Genomic DNA, 18746 nt, shown 5'->3' on the forward strand with positions numbered 1-18746 from the left:
GAAAAAGCACAGGTTACCTTATTTTCTCTCTCCTTATCATTATGATGTACTTATTGTATCATCTCTCCCTATCATTTCGATCTCTCCCTATCACTTGGAACTCCAACAAATTGTTCTTTGTACGGAATTTGTATCTATTCGTCAAGTACAAATGATGCAATTCAGATAAATGCGAGGATAGTCTTTAAAAATTCATACTTATCATATTGGCCCGTTATCAAAATCATCAGAAGAGCGTTATGCAAAATGTAATTGCAGGGAGGACGATTGTGTGCGGAATATTGAGCCAGCCATTGTTTAGAGAGGAATGCCGCACTATATTTAACCCTTGACTACACCTTGGAGACTTCCTCAACTATGAGCTTGGCTGGCTAATTGTTGGGTGCGGTGAGCTCTGATTGAGGATTGCATGAGACATCGATCGATCGCAGACAACCCCCCCCCCTTTCAACCCACACAAGACCAACAATCATGAAAGGGACATAGTAACACTCTTATATCTATAGTTGTGAGTGTTGAGAAGGTGCTAGCAACACTGTAATTACAAAGCAAGAGAGTTTCAATTGTTGTTTTTATTGTTCTGATCTCAAAGATAGAATCAAAGATACAATATTCACAATCATCGTGGAATTAGCACATCTGTTGACAAAGCAAAATTTTTATCAACAATATTATTTTTTTAAAATCCAGGAGTCATTTGAGAAAATAATTTTCATAAGCATTATTCAAAAATACTGAGCATATTCATTTGAACAATGAACGATAATGCTGATGGTTCTGATGTTGATGGCTCAATTGTTCAGCTCGCCTTAATTTTTTCAGATATCATATTCAAACGAACTCAAGGAATAATTTCACAAATTAAGAGATTCTACGTCAGTTAATTCAAGATATGAGTATGTGAGTTCAATTAATCCAAGAACTTACTTTTGATAAATAATAAAGTTATAACCCGTTGGATTTCTATTTCTTCTTCTTCTTCTCTTCTTCTTCTTCTTCTTCTTCTTCTTCTTCTTTCTTCTTCTTCTTCTTCTTCTTCTTCTTCTTCTTCTTCTTCTTCTTCTTCTTCTTCTTCTTCTTCTTCTTCTTTCCACGATTAGGCGTACACTACACACCTGTTCCGGTTTCAAAGGATATAATTTGTACACTTACCATCTTTTTAGAGGTCTACCAATGGATTTCTATTTAAAAAATAAAAGCTATTGACTACTATAAACCATAATATCTCAATTATAGCTGAAAATTTATGTGCCATAACAGCCATTAGATAGTATAGATTGTAAAAACTTTGTGGAACTTGATAAGTTGATATGTTTTCCTACCATTTCCTAACATTGATAATAATTTCTCTATCATTATTCCAGTAATGTATAATGTGGTCTGCCATATTATACTTTGATTTGATAGTCTAGAACTAGAATGTTGAAAACCCTCAGCATTTCAAGTACTTTTAATCCAATTTGCTTGAAACAATTAGACCTACAGCTTACAGCTACTGCAGCAGTGACTCAAAGTTCAACGTACAACTTCCTGGCTAATTTAAAGATTTTATCACATTAACTTGCTCAACTTTTACCACGCAGATGACTAATGATGTCATTTAGTCGCAATTTAATTAACTTTAACAGCCCCTGTACGATTATATCGCAAGTTGCATCCCCCTTTATCACTGTAACATCAATTTTAAAAGTTTGTGTGAAATTCTTCTTTTCTGTAGTTGAAGTTTAGTTCATTTGTAGGATTTGATAGGGTGGAGGGATTATTTCACTCTCGAGTTGATTTTATGATGTTGACATCGGCATCGTCATGAATGTCAAAATCACAAAACTTGGTTGTTATGTTATAAGAGAAAAGATATCATAGAATATTATGCTATCTGTAGTACGAGTATATGTAGTGTACATGCCCTACTAAAAAAGCAAGATAAGTAGTACTTATCCGATGATTGGTTTCATTACATTAGTTTCTTGACGTTTGACGGTATTAGCGTAGTGAGGCTTCAAGATCAATATCTTCACAACAATAATATCCTCCTAGTCAACAGATACTACAATACTAATACACCACAAGGCATTGATTGATTCTCACTTCTCACTATCTCGAACTTTACGTCTAGGAATTGACATAACTGAGTACGTTAAACCCACTCCAGTCCAGCATATTATAAAATCAGAAGAGAAGCTTTTGAGAAGCTCTCTTGTTCCTCTGTGACAAAGCACACAGAAATATCACAGTGATCGAATGATTAATACATGAAAGAGCACATTATGGATTTCCTAAAAACTGAAGATAAAATTGCAGCAAATCAAAATCTTTCTACAAACTACAAAATCACGTAAAAAATACTTACTTTTCAAGTATAGGCCTCTGCTCCAACATTTCCCTCGTACACCGCGACTCTTTCTACAAGCAACATTGGACTCGTTCTCATGAGATGAGCATTCACTGCCTCCCCCATTAGACACAGAGAAGGTTGCAGATTCGTGGGTAATTGTGCATTAAATTCGACCGCCAACTAGAGCAGGGTGTGCAGTAAGTAAAGTGTCGGTGTACTCAGCTGATCGTGATCTGAGAACCGAACGACTCAATTGTTGCAACACTTGGCTCATCTGACCGGAACAAACGTCGGCCATGTTTTATTTATTCTTTCCAGTCGAATGGAAATGTTCCACTATCAAGTAAAACAGATGTACAAACTCTACTTATATTGTGCGTTGTGGAGGATAAACTCTTTTAGACACACCTCGACTGCAGTCTAAAATGGAGACCAGATGGTAAACATAAATATTTCAACCTCGAAGGAAAATACTTGGAAATATACTCCACTTCAAGTAAAGCCTAAATTGGTTATTATCAACTTCTAACCACGAATATTGACTCTTTCTCGGTTTAGCGAAATAAAGCAATTGCGATACTCAAATTAACTTCAAATCTATGAAGTGTTATCAGCATTGAAATTATAGTTCTTTAAAGAGTCAATAAATATAGTTTATGGAGTACCTACTTTACGAGTATATACCTCACTTCTGAAACTTGCACATCTTCAAAATGGAAATAAAAAGATGTGGTCCTATTCCTTTTTTATTATATTAGAAGGAGAATCTAGAATATTATTCGTAATATGGAGAAATTCATATAATATTCTGTGATTAATATTCTTTATATTTTAATAAGTTTAATTTCATCTGATGATATATAGATTTCTTTGAATCTTGCCTTTCCTATTATTATCTGAAAATTCTCTTCGTTAAGTACATCTTCTTGGGAATGAAAATGTATGTCATTCTTAAAAACATGACACATGGTACAAATGTATCAGTTTCATGACCTTATTCATAGATTGAATTGATCAAAATAAAAGGAAATTAATTCTCATTTATTGATGCTCTGCAGGGAGCAGAGCTCTGCAACGGAAACCCAATTTTGTGACAAACAATTGAGTGGATGATATCTTGGTGATGAAATACTTGCGTCTTCAACTGCACTGAGAGAAGACAGCGCCTCGAGTGGGGAGAGAGGAGAGGAATTAGCCCCCAAGAGCTTTTCCGAGCAGATCTCTAGATTGTTGGCAGCAGCGCTGTTGTAATAAGATGGAGACAAAGATAAATAAATGAAATGATGCTGGGAGGACACTCAGTTCCAAGTTTGATGCGCCCTTTGATATGGTTACTTCCTAATTCAAGTCTTCTCATTCAATATTCACAATGTTAGCAAACCATGGCCAGCAAATGTCTAGAACTCGTTCAATCCTGTAACAAAAAAGAAGAAGGGGACTGTTCATCTGATATCAATTACTATGAATCATTTGTTCTTGAAAAATACACTTCAATGATAGTGAACCATGTTATAAGACGAAAGTTTCATCTACTTATCAATTGCAGATAAGCTTACTCTAATTTAATCTAGATTGATAGTTTACTCTAATTTGATCATACGAGATTTTAGTTCACATCTCTGTACGAAAATGTATTTCTATCCAAGTATTTTTTCACAAAGCTGACAACGCTAGCTCGTGTACAGCTATCTAGAATTCGCAAAAAAACAGAAAGAATTTCCACATAAAAACAAAGAAGTTTGAAAAATGTTAACATAATTCTATTTGTTTTAGTCACCTTTCATTGAAATTAGATTCATACTTTCATTACTAATTGTACTATTACTAGAAAGGTCGGAGTTCCAATTATCCTTTCAATAAATTATCTTTAACAAGTATTGATATTGTACTTATTGATTTCATTAATCAGTTGGACCTAGTAATTATAATTGTTAAAAGTAAATTTATTGATCTTACTAAATGCTACATCTCTGGTCATTTTGAATGATGAAATATTATAAACACGGATATTGAAAGACAGAATATAAGAAAGCACTTTTGTGAATGAGAAGGAGCACATTGAGGGTTGTAATTAATTGTTTTTTAAAAGCCCTAATTAGTATTCTACTCAATGAATTGAATGAAGTTGGGAGCTGAATTGCAAGTGAAGTGGAAAAATGTAGCTTAACAATTCATTTTTCCGTTTTTCAAGTTCTACAGAGGGATAATAGTCGTAATTTTGGTTTGCAAAACTTGGTCATGAGTGTAGGCTACACACACACTTGACACGCACCCCTTCCACGAACGGCACTCTCAAACTTAGCGTACAGTTTTATTGCTCCAAATGTTTCCTCTGGCAAAGTTTGCTCATGCTCTTTTGCGGAATAATACTATTCCTATGCGAAGTGCTATTGCTCTCAAACAACTTTTCATAAGCTTTCAAAACACTATATACGGGAGACTTGCATCATTTCTATTTCAGAACGCTGATTGTAATACTCAAAGCAGGAATTAATAGTGAAAGGAAGTTGGTTCCTCCAAGAGCACTCACATTATGACGTACACGCCATATATTGTTCATATTGTTCATCATTAATATGTTGATACTGTTCAATATTGATATATTGTTGATATTGTTCATTTATTTTCAGCTTCTACTACAGTTACAATCACGAATCCAAATAACTCATCAGAAATGTATTAATAGTAAACGTATGTGTACTATTATACATACAGTATGTGTACTGTATATACAGCTGTAGCTCTATGATAATATCATACCTTATCGGTATTTTTATCCGTTTCTTGTATTGATAAGAAGACAATATTACTAGTTGATGAACTATTAACAATAATAGATAGAAATCATACTCGAAATCAAGAATCAGCCATCTATCTGTAGGCTGGCTGATCTAATGAATCCATTGAACTAAACAATCATTTAATTTGTATCTGATGCATTTTAATCATCTTAGTAGATTCAATTGATTGATACGAATAATGCACTTTGTGTGATTAATTAACTAATTTGACCAGATGCTGCAATGGATTATAATAATATTGAGAATCGTTCATTTAGCTTATCAGTGGGCTAATTGAGAGACTCAGATTTGATTGAGAAACTTATTTTGGAATAACATACATGAATATTCTATACACGTATATGGATATAGTACAGGTGCTGCATCTTGCCATCCAGCCCACAAAACTTCAAGAACATCCAATATAGCAATGAGTTGGAATTTGGGCAGAGCAACGGGTTGAGTTTCTGTTTGCGTTGTTTCGTGGAAAAGAATAGCACTGGAAACTCTCATGCTTGTTTGTCGATGCTCATGACATGTTTGGTTTTCTCTCCAATGCCCTGGATAGATTCTGTAAAAACAGAACTCTCAATGGAAAAGTGCTGTTACAAGTATTCCTTGGAGGACGTGGGCTACATGGATTCTATGCTGTGTATGAGTCAACATGTTACATTGGAAATGTCGGGGTGGATTAAAAGCGAAATGTTCTGAGCAGAACCTACACTGGGGAGTTTTTTATAGTGTATCGTTCTAATCTATTCAACTTCTACATGCTGAAAATGGTTGCGTTTAAAGTTTCGAATCTCCTAGGTAAGATGCTTTTAGAAAAAAATTGAAAAATGTTTAAAACATGTATTTTTTGAAAACAGAAGAGACAATGACCATAATAATATATTCCACATATTTGACACATTTTGAAAATCACTTTCAATTAACCTGACCTCCTTCATATGTAATATGAGCAACGTAACGGAAATTATATTGCCAGTTGCTCTCTCTGTATCTACGCAGCCGTAAGAGACTAGAATTAAAATAGTATTTCTTTACAATAGAGTAAAGTAGCTGAGTGTTTCATTGAGAGAAACATCACAATTTAACTTTAATTTTCACCATTAACTCCTCTTTTTCCCTTCCCAATAAATGATCCACAAGGCACACTCTCATTTTCTACCAAATTTCCATCCCTGTGCTTTTTTCCCTTAGAGTAAAGCTCAGTTTTCCATACAGCATGAAATGGTTGATGTTTAATATTCTACCTCATATTTCATACAATAGGAATTCAATGGCATAATTAGTTAAAACCTCTTCATCCTACGAAACCAATATCATGTATGTGAGCTCGAAATGTAGGCAGGTGACTAATTTCCTCATTTCCTGTTTGAATGAATAATACACTTCAGAATTTATTATGAAACATGTTATATTCATTATTGCATGTATTGGATTTGTATTATTTTACCTGACAGCCGTTCTACAAACTCGTCCAATATTATCGATGTTATACTTTGATAGCATAACAGAGATGCTACCCGTTTAGTAGGATAGATATTGGAAAAGCTTCAGAAGCAGATATTTAATTTTCAGCCTGACGTTTCTTGTGAAATACACTCGTTCGGCTCTTTTCCCGTAATAGGAAAGAGCACACCGCTGCAATATTTTCTGCCTACATGTACATGGGTTACCATATATCTATTGAGGTGGAGTATAGATATAGTGTGGGTGATGGCTGTATTAGGTCTTATAGGATAGACTGGAAGGGAGGGGGAATCCTTCTGCAACAACCAACAAATCGCAGCCTACCGTTCGCCCTCCCCGGTAAACTTCGACCACACACCATATGCTGCTGTAAAGAGAAGACCACTCATGAATAACGATCCTGTCATTTTTTCAGCGGAGAATTACTTGTGACTTAGCCAAGCTTCATTCCAGTAGCATATGCCTCTAATTGAAATTAGTCGAGCCTCCACCCATGTAATATCGGCTCGCGGTAGAAATAGCATAGAATTAATTATCTCGAAGCTACCGGATTATAATTAATTAAGGCCTTTCCATACTGTTTCAATGTCCGCTGGCACCTATGATGCTCACAGGAAGAGTGTAATAAGCATTACATTATTTTAATCAACTTCTCTCTCACTTGTTAACCATATTTATTTGCAGTATTTCATCAATTCTTTCAATTTATGAATGGCAACTACAACTACTGATGTTTCGATTTAACAAAATCGTGATTATACTCAATGAAATGTTGGTTTCATGCAGGTTGTAAGTCAATTTACGATAGTTTGTTTGATTGATGATTCATCAAATCGGTATTCATTTGACAAATTCAAAGATTTAGTGACTCTCAATTAGATTCTACAACACAAAAAATAAAATTTACATTAAGATTTTTAATCATAATTGTTCAATGATAGATCACACTTTATTGTGGAAAGATTTCCAACAACTAATAAATCTGAGCTGATGTGACATCTCAGTGGCATCTCGGGTCGGGACTCAGCATTTTTGTGCAAGTAGGAGGATTTGGCTCATGCAAAGTGAATTCATTGACAAAGACTGAAGTGAATCACGCCTGTCGGAGAATTAATTCATCAAGTCGGCTGGCAGATGTCTCCATAAATAAAAAGAATGTGGCCCGCATTTCGAGCACTGTCACCCCCCCCCCACCCACCAACTCCACTCCTAACCTTGATAAGCGCACGGACGAGTGATTTACTGAATTTTTCGATATTTACTCGCGCGTTATATTTTGAACACGTTTTCTGTCGAACGTCGGATAACGCTATAAATCGAGAGGAGGTTTGGCGATGAAGATAGGATCACGTCCAACCGTGATCACGACTCATGCTCGCCCATGCTCGTCCATGCTCGTCCATGCTCGCCCTCGCCGTCACACAATTTCGATTCTAATTCAGAGTTATTATTGTTATTAACTTGTTCTTATATTGCATAGCTCTAAAATATAAACAGACAAATAAGACTTTGAATAACAATACAAATAAGATTTTAATTTTTTCATAATATGACAAAGGGAGAGATTTGATAAAACGTACATTTCCTTGTTTAGTAACCGATACACGAAACACAAATACACTAATTCCAGAGAATACTGGTCACCCAAAATACTTTTGAATGCTCTTGTCGAATCATCATTCGTACTCCTCAAATAAATTCAGTCTCGACAATAATATTATTCAAGTTGGCAATTCCTCTGGTAGCGAGCGAGTGTAATCGATATACTCGAACCAATGGGGAACATTCAACGATTCCCTTCTCCAGAATGGACCCATCTTAGATTTATTATATGTACAGTCCCGCAATACAGGAAAAGGCTGCTCCGTCATGAAGATCTCAATCAGAACAAAATGGAGGGCTACAAACATTACTGCTGAAATTGTTCGGTTTACTTTCATTTATGACCCGTAAAAAGTGTTCCGGTCGAACGCTTCTTGATAAAAATAATTATTTATCTCTTCTCCTGAATGGTACAGTATCATGTTAATTACTGGGGGAGTCGCTAAAATTATCGACTACGAGGTTGAATGACATTTCCGAGGGAGTTGGAAACAAAGGTTGGTTACAAATATAAATTATTCTGCACCATTCCACAAAAAGGGTTGCGCCCTATGCGAGTGATGTGATACACAATGGTCCACAGGTTCATACAGACCAAATTGCACATTAATGTAATTGAAATTTTTATCGTCTGTTCTACAGTGATTCTCTTTTTAGACCGGGCGCAAATGTACTTCCGTGATCATTTTGTGTAAAAACCGTCAATAATTCCTCCATCAGGACTAGTATAATAAGGAGCACAATGATGATAAACAAAATCACAGGCAGACAACTTGAAAACAAGATGGCCTCCAAAATGTCCAGGGTTTTGTTATATCGCTTGTATTTTAATAACCATTAAGTTAATGATATTAACATGTTATTTGCACAAAAGTATTTGGAAAATCTTCCTCTGCAATTATTGTTATATGAAACATACCTCGAAGACGCATATTTCATTAGTTATAACCTCCCGAAACCTTACAAAATCTGTTTCACTTCATTCTCTCAAATTTCTTCCTATTATAAATTTTTTGTGCAAGAGATACAGGAGGATCTTTGAAATTTAGGTACTAGTAGTTTTCTCCGTTCTGAAATGATATGCCTTCCCGCGCTGCTGTACTTCAATAAATGTGCTCTCCAGCTCTCTCCAAATAAAACCTTACATGATTTCTGTTGCGTTTTATCAAGCGATATAATATTACACCCTGTGAATTTTGGCAACCATCTTGTTTTTGAGGTGTTTGCCTGTGATTTCGACTTATCATTATTGTGTTTCTTATTATACTAACCTAGTCCTAATGAAGAGATTGAGATATCTTGCACGGTTATTACCCAAAAATTACCACGGAGTGTCTTTCTTAGTACATTTCCTCCCGGACTATTTCGTATATTCATATTATTTTATTAGAATAGTTGAGGAGAAGAATTATTGATGTGATTATAATTGGAAAAAATAAACTACTGAAGTCTATATTCATATTATTGTGGATGTATTTTCTATGTAGAGTATTTGGTTCCAAAATAGGGAAAATCAAGAAGGAAAAATCTCATACAGCAAACTCTGTAACAATATTATCACACAATATATCAAGAACAATGTATCACAGTTATCTGAAACCACAAAGCAAATACATCAGACACTTCTCAAACATTTCTTATTTCTAACTTTTTTCATCATAAAACATATCATGAATCACCTCCCACTTTTATTGCTAGAGCTGACATAAAGTTTTATTGTTTGACATGTTCAAACTAGCTGTTTACGTTCTACTTTAATTACTGTTCTAACCCTTTGTGGCTCTAGAGCTGGTACAGGGAATGTCTGAAATGCAATAAATAACAAGAAAAACCACCTGTTCTTGTTGGATCTTGGATCAACTATTGTTGATTCCATGAGTCATAAATTTTTCAATTAGGAGCCTGTCATGTACGAGACTTGCATACTCACTCGCGCCCAAGTGCTAATAGATCTATTCTTCAAACAACATACTATATTTTTGTCATAGTAATTCAATTTCAGCTGTTTTACATTCATGAAATCAAGCCGGTAAACAGCATCAACATATGATTCTCATTACAGCATACTATACTGTAATAAAATCATATGTTATTTTTACAGTCGAGTATGGTTCCTAGTTCCGAATTTAGAACAGCAAAACTATAATAGTACAAAAGCCGCCTTTTAGCGCTCCAGGTGGAATTTTTGTCAACTACAATCAAGAAATTCCTGTTTCGAAACTTGTAAACTAGGTTATGTTTATAGAATGCATGTAGTAATGCCAGCACAAGCAGGTAATGTTCTCTGTTTCTCAATTATTCTTTTCTAGATTATTATGACAAAAAATAGTGTAAGTTACTTGGACGTGAATGTCTTTTGCAGTGCTCGAATGAAATTCTAGTCTCGGCTAACGCCTCGACTAGAAACATCATTCTCGCCTGCGAAACGGCCCTTCCCGTCCTTGTGACTTAAGATACTATCACCTACACATCTAACATGATGACGTTTTACATTGTTTTATTGGTTTTCAGAACACATGCATATGATGATAGAAATCCATGTATAGGAACATCTCCATGAAAATAATTCTGCAGAGTTATTGAATATCTGATATTGTCCCGGACACCAGAGTCACCAGACGGTCGAAAATTGAGGAAGACTCTTCAATAAGTTTCTTCCTCACCATCAGCTTGTATAATATGGGTCTACTAGAGTGATTGTGCACATGAATGGACTAGAAGAAACACACGAAAATTTGAATATTGCTATTCAGAGAACTAGAAACACAACCTCTCGGTTCAGCGTTTCGACGCTGACTGACTCAGGGAACAAGAATATTTTTGCTCCAACAGAAATTAGTCTCGAGAATCTCTGATGCAATCTATCAATAAGAATTGGTTTTGGACTTCCATTGATATTTTGATTCCATTGTTTTCGGTAGGTATCACCAGATCTTCATACATCAACTTTTCAATTTCAATTTATTTACAACACAAAAAATGCAATGTTAAAAAGAAAAGAAAAATCACAAGAACAGTTATAATGAATATATCACAATTAAAAACAGAATACATTGCTAAAATGATGTTTGCTGGAAAAAATGAAGGGAAAAAATACCTTACCAACTATGGGTTCCATATCCACCTATGTCATAGGTAGGTAAGGTATAACAGCAAAGGGAAAGGTGTGACAGGAAAAGTGAAAGAAGGAGGGTATGATAATTGAATTGTGGTACTTGGATTACAATGGGAAACCTGCGATAATATAGAAATATGCTGTGTTATCAGATTGCTGGTACTTATTCAAAGAGGATGATTTATAAAAAAAATCATTTTTCAGACGGTGTTACCCGATTTTTCACAGAATCGTATTGAGTGGCTGGGACTCATCAGGAGTAAAGTAAGCCAGGGTGGAATAGTCTTATCTTCCAAAGCTCTAGAATGAGATTATTCCATCAGGAGCTCATTATCGATCCCAACTCCATTCTTGGAAACTTAAAAGACAATCACCAGCGCCGATAACATGGAGTATATGAGGGGACTTTTCGTTTTCCTTCCGGGTTTGTAGTGTTTGATATCGAGTAAAGACGCACACTTTACTGTTTGTAAAAGTACTGCACTCGGATCAATATTGAGAACATTGTATCGGCGAATAGATGTAACGAGTTCGAAAGGCTGCAAGCGAGTTGTGCTTGAGAAGGAGGAAGAGCAAACTGCTGAACATGGAAGCTACGAGGAAAAGAGAACGATGACGAAAAGAGGAGAGCAACTGGTAGCGAGGGGATGAATTCCTCTTCCCCCTCTCCTCGCTCCCTTCCCCAATCCTTTACATATTTATTACTTATGAGCAGCCCACGAGTGAAGCAAAGCTCTTTTGAGCTCAATCGACAATCGTTGCAGGAAAATGTGGAAGCCTCTTGTTTCGAATTTCGCGCTACAACCATCCAGTTCTACAATATTGTCTTCAATTCTAACAAGAAACTTACTTGTGAAACGCTTAACTGAGGTAGAGTAGAGAGGATTCAGACAATACACGGTTTGAAATGGATGATGAATTTATTGGAGCATTAACTTGTACGATATTTGGATGCCGGAATATCATGAGCATTTGTTATTCAGATACAATTCTTTGCTAAATTTTAATACTATTCTAGAAGGCTAAAAGTACTATTTGATAAAACTAATCATGACTCAAGGGACCAGTTGAGCAGATTATACAAATAGGTCGGTGATTTGATGTAAAAGAACAAGAAACCATGCAGAATAAATTTATGCAATTTTAGACTTATCATTTTTGCATATCGGGTTGAATAGTCTAGAATAAGAATAAGAATTATTGATCAATGTGATTAGAGCACAAAAGACTGTGATATTATCTACAATCAAATACTAAGCGAATTCATTTACTAAAATCAATTTTGCATAGAGAAATTCAGTACGATGAATAAGCTTATAAGAATCTTAATCTTTTGAGAATTATTATTATTATTGCACCGATGAAGTGAATTTTCAACTATAGACTTTAATTTTAACATTAAGATTTTAACATCAAGGCTTGAGAAATTGCTCAACAAAGATAATCTTCAAAATATAATAATCTTCAAAAGATGCAATGGTGGTAGAAAGTTTATCAATAAGGAAATCCTCATGGAAAACTTTCTTCCTTTTCCACCATTCTGTAATGAATTCAAGGAAAAATGAGTCTTATAACAATGGCTTTTTCAATGTAACAAGAGGAAACCAACGATGATACCGAATCGAATCAGTTTAATGCTCACAATCAAAGCATTGAAGAGTATTTAAAAAGTTGTCAATCTTTCATTTAATAGCCTGTCTCATTAATATTAATTCCAGGGAAATATACAGACGATGAGCAGAGATTTCAGGGGAAGAAAAGAATGTTGAAGAAGAAAATAATAGAGAAGAAATTATTAAGATGTCGTTTGTCACGGTACACCGGGGCTATTCTTTTCTGCTCAGACTGCTTCTCCATTTTTCATTTCCGATTCGGGTCTCCCTTTATCCCTTCATCTTTCTTGTATTTTTAGTTCATGAATAATTCATGACTTTGGACAGGAGAGGAACGACAACGGGATGCTCAGGCAAACTGAATTCACCTCTGATTCTCGTCGAAGGCAGACCGAGTACTCAAACTTCGTTTGCAAAACGGCAAAAATTGAATTATTTACTCATGCCACACACCGATATTTATGGAATATGAAGAGCGATTTGCGAAAATACATGCATTTTGTTGCGAAAGTTATGGTAATGGTAAAGTTTATCCTTCATCACAGTGGAGAAGACGTGAACGAGTTGAACACTTTCAATATAGTAATGTGAATTTTTCCGATTCCAGTTTACTTCAACTTGGAAACTTAGTTAATTTTTTTGGAAAAAATGATCTAATAAAGGAAAGAATTGGCTTATACACGTACGGGATAGAAAATTCATGAATGACGCATCATCACCTCTGAACTACTGGACTGATAAACTTGAAATTTCTCATTATAGATTCTTAATTTACCGAGGATGACTATAGGCCTATTCCAAACACTTCAAGATTTCAGTACGTCAAGTTTTCAGTTTGCCAGCTTTTTAATTAGACCCTTGCGGAGCACGGGTTACCTGCTAGTGAATACTATAATTATACTGAAAGTCTAGTCTCACATTAGACAAAGTCTAGTTATACTAACGCCGTGTGACAGAGTATTTTCATTTCATTTTTTCAGTATGATAAATATAGCGTAACAAAGATTCTCAACTGATTGACCGAGGATAACCATTCCTGAATACTGATCATTTCAATGGTAAATCATCAAATGACAGATACAATGATGGAATAAATAACATTAAGAATTCCTCTTATCGAACTTGGAATTTTTTAACAGCCCACATCATAAAAAATTGGTAGTTGGTGATGTTCATAGTTTATGAGTTGAATTTAGTTGAAAAGTGGAAACCAGTAATGTCTCCATGAGTAGGAAGTCTCAATTTTAAATTCAAAAACGTGTATTTCCAAATAAGATTTGCATACGATTCAAGAAAATTGTCATTGAAGTCTAATATGACTGTCATTCAAATCTTATGAGGCAATTCACTTACACTATTTGCGAAGAACAGAAGTCTTGGTTAGATGTCCTAGCTGAAGTAGCAATGTTATAAATTCCCACAGAAATGATACTTCCCACTCATGGGATGACACTTGTATCGCTCGTTACGTGAAATGTTGTTTGAACGTGGATGTTGTTGGTGTATCATCTGCTCTGCCTTGAGCCCGTATCAAGAGCCACTCCTAGCATCCAGTTTTAGGTAGCATTAGATTTTATGGTGCCGGTTCTCAGGAGAGTTGAATCGCAAAAATCAACTGCAAGTCTACAAGTGAAAAGTATAGGATATTTGCTCCTACAAAATCAGGAAACTAACAAAGAATCCTATCAGAATTTTAATTCTTCAAGTACTCAAATTTTTATATTTCAAGGAATATGTGCTACTGTGACTTGGGGTAAGGCTCCCATTTATTAGGTTGTTTATTATTTGAATCAGCCTATTAGATAATATCATAGCTATAGATAGAAAGTAAGCCATGATAATATTCATTCCTACCTTGAACCTGCAAACAAGTAGAAACGTAGAGGAGTGATCAAACTACTCGTATTCGTAATAGCCTGTCAGCTGCTGTCACAAATGGCCATCACAATATTCTTGAACTAAATGGATTCACAATGTACTTGTTTATTTTCAATAGAAATTCATTCATACTACTGAGAATGAACTTGAAATGTTCCTATAATTCAACTCTTCTTTTGTAATGGGAGTTTTGATCTAAAAATGTATTGTACTGTAGGCCTATAGCAAATATTCTATCTGGGTATCAATCTAAATATTTTTTTTAATGGAGCAACATGTGTTGTATCTATATATTTCTGTTCTACTTGTATGCAAATCTATACTATTTTCTATCTTTTAGTTATTGAGATCAAGATTTTTTTCATAATACAGTAATCATAATCCGTTTTTTTTTTCTTTTTTTCCAGATCCGCTATACTACTTTCTACTTGCTTATCAAAGTGATGACACAAACCATGTCATGGTCAGGGCTAAGATAAGCATGAGGAACATACAATTATATCAGTGTTATATTAAATTCGAATTTCCTCTAATTGGAATAATATTCGACAATAATCTCGAATCCGTGTTTCAATTTGTTACTGGATCACACATCATTAATCCATGTGATCATCAAACCAAGATTTCCGATAGTTGTTAAACAAGTGCTGGCGTTGATTGTGAAGCGGGAATGTAGGATTGTGTATTGGGGGCTTTATTTGTCGTCGGTACTTACTGAGTGAAAGGCAATTTTGACACAATGAACGTGATGGAACAATGCGTGGATTACAGATACTGGGAGAATGCAAGTGACGCTTAACGAGCGAGTTGGAGAGCAAATTCAATATTCGTAGCCACGGACCGTGTTAGCGCGTCGACCGCAGCTGTTGCTACTGCTTCGGCTGCTGCTGCTGCTGCTGCTGCTGCTGATATGCATCATCAACTGTACACCGATGCTAGACAACTTCCGACATCCGCGCTGAAATGATCCTGACACCGAGATGAGAAGGATACATTCACATTGCAACCTGTTCAAGTAGTGAAATGGATTGGCGTGGTGTGTAGGTATAACTGTGTCCATCATTCTCAAACAACAATCCTAAGGCTACAGATGCACTGTAACTGGGGGCGAGAACAGTATGATGCAGAACCTACGTAGGTCATATTAGATTAGATAACTTTAATAACTCCCTAACATTTCACCCGATATAACTGGAACTGCTTGCAGAATTGATATATTTGCTTAATGAATTTCCATATGGTAATGTATGTTTGTGTTTTCTTCGGCACATAATTATCAACTTTTATAGGAAGATAAGATAGTACCGTGTTTGTTGAGGTCTCAACCAAATCCAATCTACAAGCCAATCTACAATCTCAATGCCAATCTACATTCTGCATTGTCAACCAAATTCTCCATCAGATCAGAATAGTTTTTGTAATTGAATTATGGAAACACACTAATGAATCATAAAAGCAACTTGCATATGATAATGAGTAGTTAATGTCACTGCAATTTCAAATAAAGAGCTCCAACTCTGTGCAAAATAACTTCTTACTTGGGATGGACATGCGCAGCAGAGGAGGCATACAGTGGCAGGGACACAACGGCGGCTATGTTGCCGTTGTGAACTGGTCAGCGTTCTCTAATTTCCAGTGAGTATTCAATCGCTCATGTTCAACTTAGGGAGTTTCTGCAAGTACTGACTCGAGTGACTCTAATCGACAAATTGGCAACCGCGCTTCCACCTATGATTCTATCCATCACTGTAATTGGCTGATCTCCCTCCATTTGTCTTCGCCGCAAATTCATCCAAGTCTGAAATAATTTTGCATGGTGTATAAGTTGAGTGCGAGTAGATGCATACTCAGATGAGAATGTTCAAAAATCAAGAGGCTGTACAGCAAGCTTATAGGTTTGTTTGATGTTTCAAGTTGCGAATTCAACTTAAATAGTTATTTATTATCACTCTTGAAAAGGAGTATGACTCCTTCTATTATATTCCAGAAATATGCTGTTTGTTACCTGTTGACGACTAACAATTTTTTCAACTGCACTTAATACAAAAGTTTATAAAGTTGATGTCGCAGTGGGTGTGTACCAAGATGTACTACAAGTATTCACAAGTTTACAAGGAATATAAGGTTCTTATATTCCAAATATTCTGAATAAGTCAATGCTTTGTAATATTTCATTATATTCCTCGTATCCTCGGTTTGTCTGTCAAAATTAAATTATTGTGCTGTTTTGATAACTAAGTACAGTAAATGCATTGATTTGATCGATAATGTACAACTACATTATAATAATTCATATTTCATAACATCATGACACACACAAAGCATGTTCCACATTCGTTTCTCATGTACATTTCACTGAGGCTCAGTGAAGACTAAGGTAGCCTACCTGTTGCAAGAGAGCACAAACTTATCGAGTTGCTTGGTGCCTTTCTTTGTTGGCTTGCCATAAATAAGACATCTTCCTCAGCTAGTTCCCCAGCTATTCAAAAATTCAGTTTCTCATCAAGACTTTTTGTAAAGGCAGCAAGTCAGGTTTGCCCTACATGTGAGGAGCATGGAATATGACATTTCTAAGGAGTGATCTCGCTCCCCCGGGACAACAAAGTGGAAAAAGAGCATAGAGTGCTTTTGCACTTTGATGTTGCATCTTTGAAAATGCGCCCACTGCTAGGCCTAAGTGTATAAGGAAATGATACCAGACTTGATGAATAGTCACGAGGGTTTGCAAAGAATTCTCAAAGAGCTTAAAGATGAAAGAGACCTTTGATTCCGGAAAAAATTATATATAGGTGGACACAGGTTGTAATTATTTCCCTCTTGAATAATGAAGACTATATAGCTGCTGATCTGCCAATGTAGCTGCTAAATCTAGAAAAGCACTCAAGACTGATTTCAGAATTCAGGTTCGTATTTCTTGTTCCTCTTGAAGACTTGCTTCATGTTTCATTCACTGATTTTCTTTTACCTTATTCACGTGTGTTAAAAATTGAATAATAACCCTATCCACCTCTAATGAAATATGATTCATTGATCTTGGATATTGAGCTGATTTATAAGGATATGTGTATGAAAAATTAATTTATATATCGTTTCAAAGAATAATTTGAAATAATTCATAAATGATTTTTCTTCTCTCAACTTTATCTAAAACATAGCCGTTAAAAAACATACTTGAAGTAGAAAACTGGATTTTGAATTTTTCTAAAAGTGAAGCTGTGCCATCACCGATGAATACATTACTATAGCAACTACAGCGATTACAAGAACCAGTTTATCTCACAGGAACGATTTGATGAAACAATAATTCTGCTGCTATGTATGATGCGCCTCCAACTCACTCACTCTCTCCCTATTACAAGCCTATTATAAGCAAATTACACTGTATATTTTGATGGAATCTCTCGACTCCATGAGACAAGTAATTGCTATATAACGATGCGTTCTCGTGACTTTTTAATTTCAATCAAGTAGGATGGATTGATTGCAGTAATCAATCATTTTTAACTGAATATTTATGAAATCAAAGGCTTGTGATGCCATTGTACTGTATTTAAACAAAACCTTCCACGATCTCTGTGGTCTGGTAGATAATTATTGATACTTGCCACTGATAAGAGGTTCAACTACTTTTTAGTAGTTGCAGGTACATCGTAAATTTCTTCATCACTGAACCTTGCAAATTCATGTGAGCAGATTTTCTACGCTAACTTGGTGGGTGAGCGAGCAATCAAGTATTCTCTGTTTTTTTTTTTTTTGTTCTTTTGATGTTTCTAAATTCATTGATGCAAACAAAATATTGAATTTAAATTAAATGTAAAATATTTTAATCAAAATATTCAACCATATAATATAAAGTAACCAAAATAGTTGAATAGAATCATACGTTTTACAATTTGTTTATGAAACAGAAGTTTTGAAACATTGCTTTCTACTGTTCGGATTATTGA

The sequence above is a fragment of the Nilaparvata lugens genome, chromosome 3, assembly GCF_014356525.2.
Source record: "Nilaparvata lugens isolate BPH chromosome 3, ASM1435652v1, whole genome shotgun sequence".
Classification (NCBI taxonomy): Eukaryota; Metazoa; Arthropoda; class Insecta; order Hemiptera; family Delphacidae; genus Nilaparvata; species Nilaparvata lugens.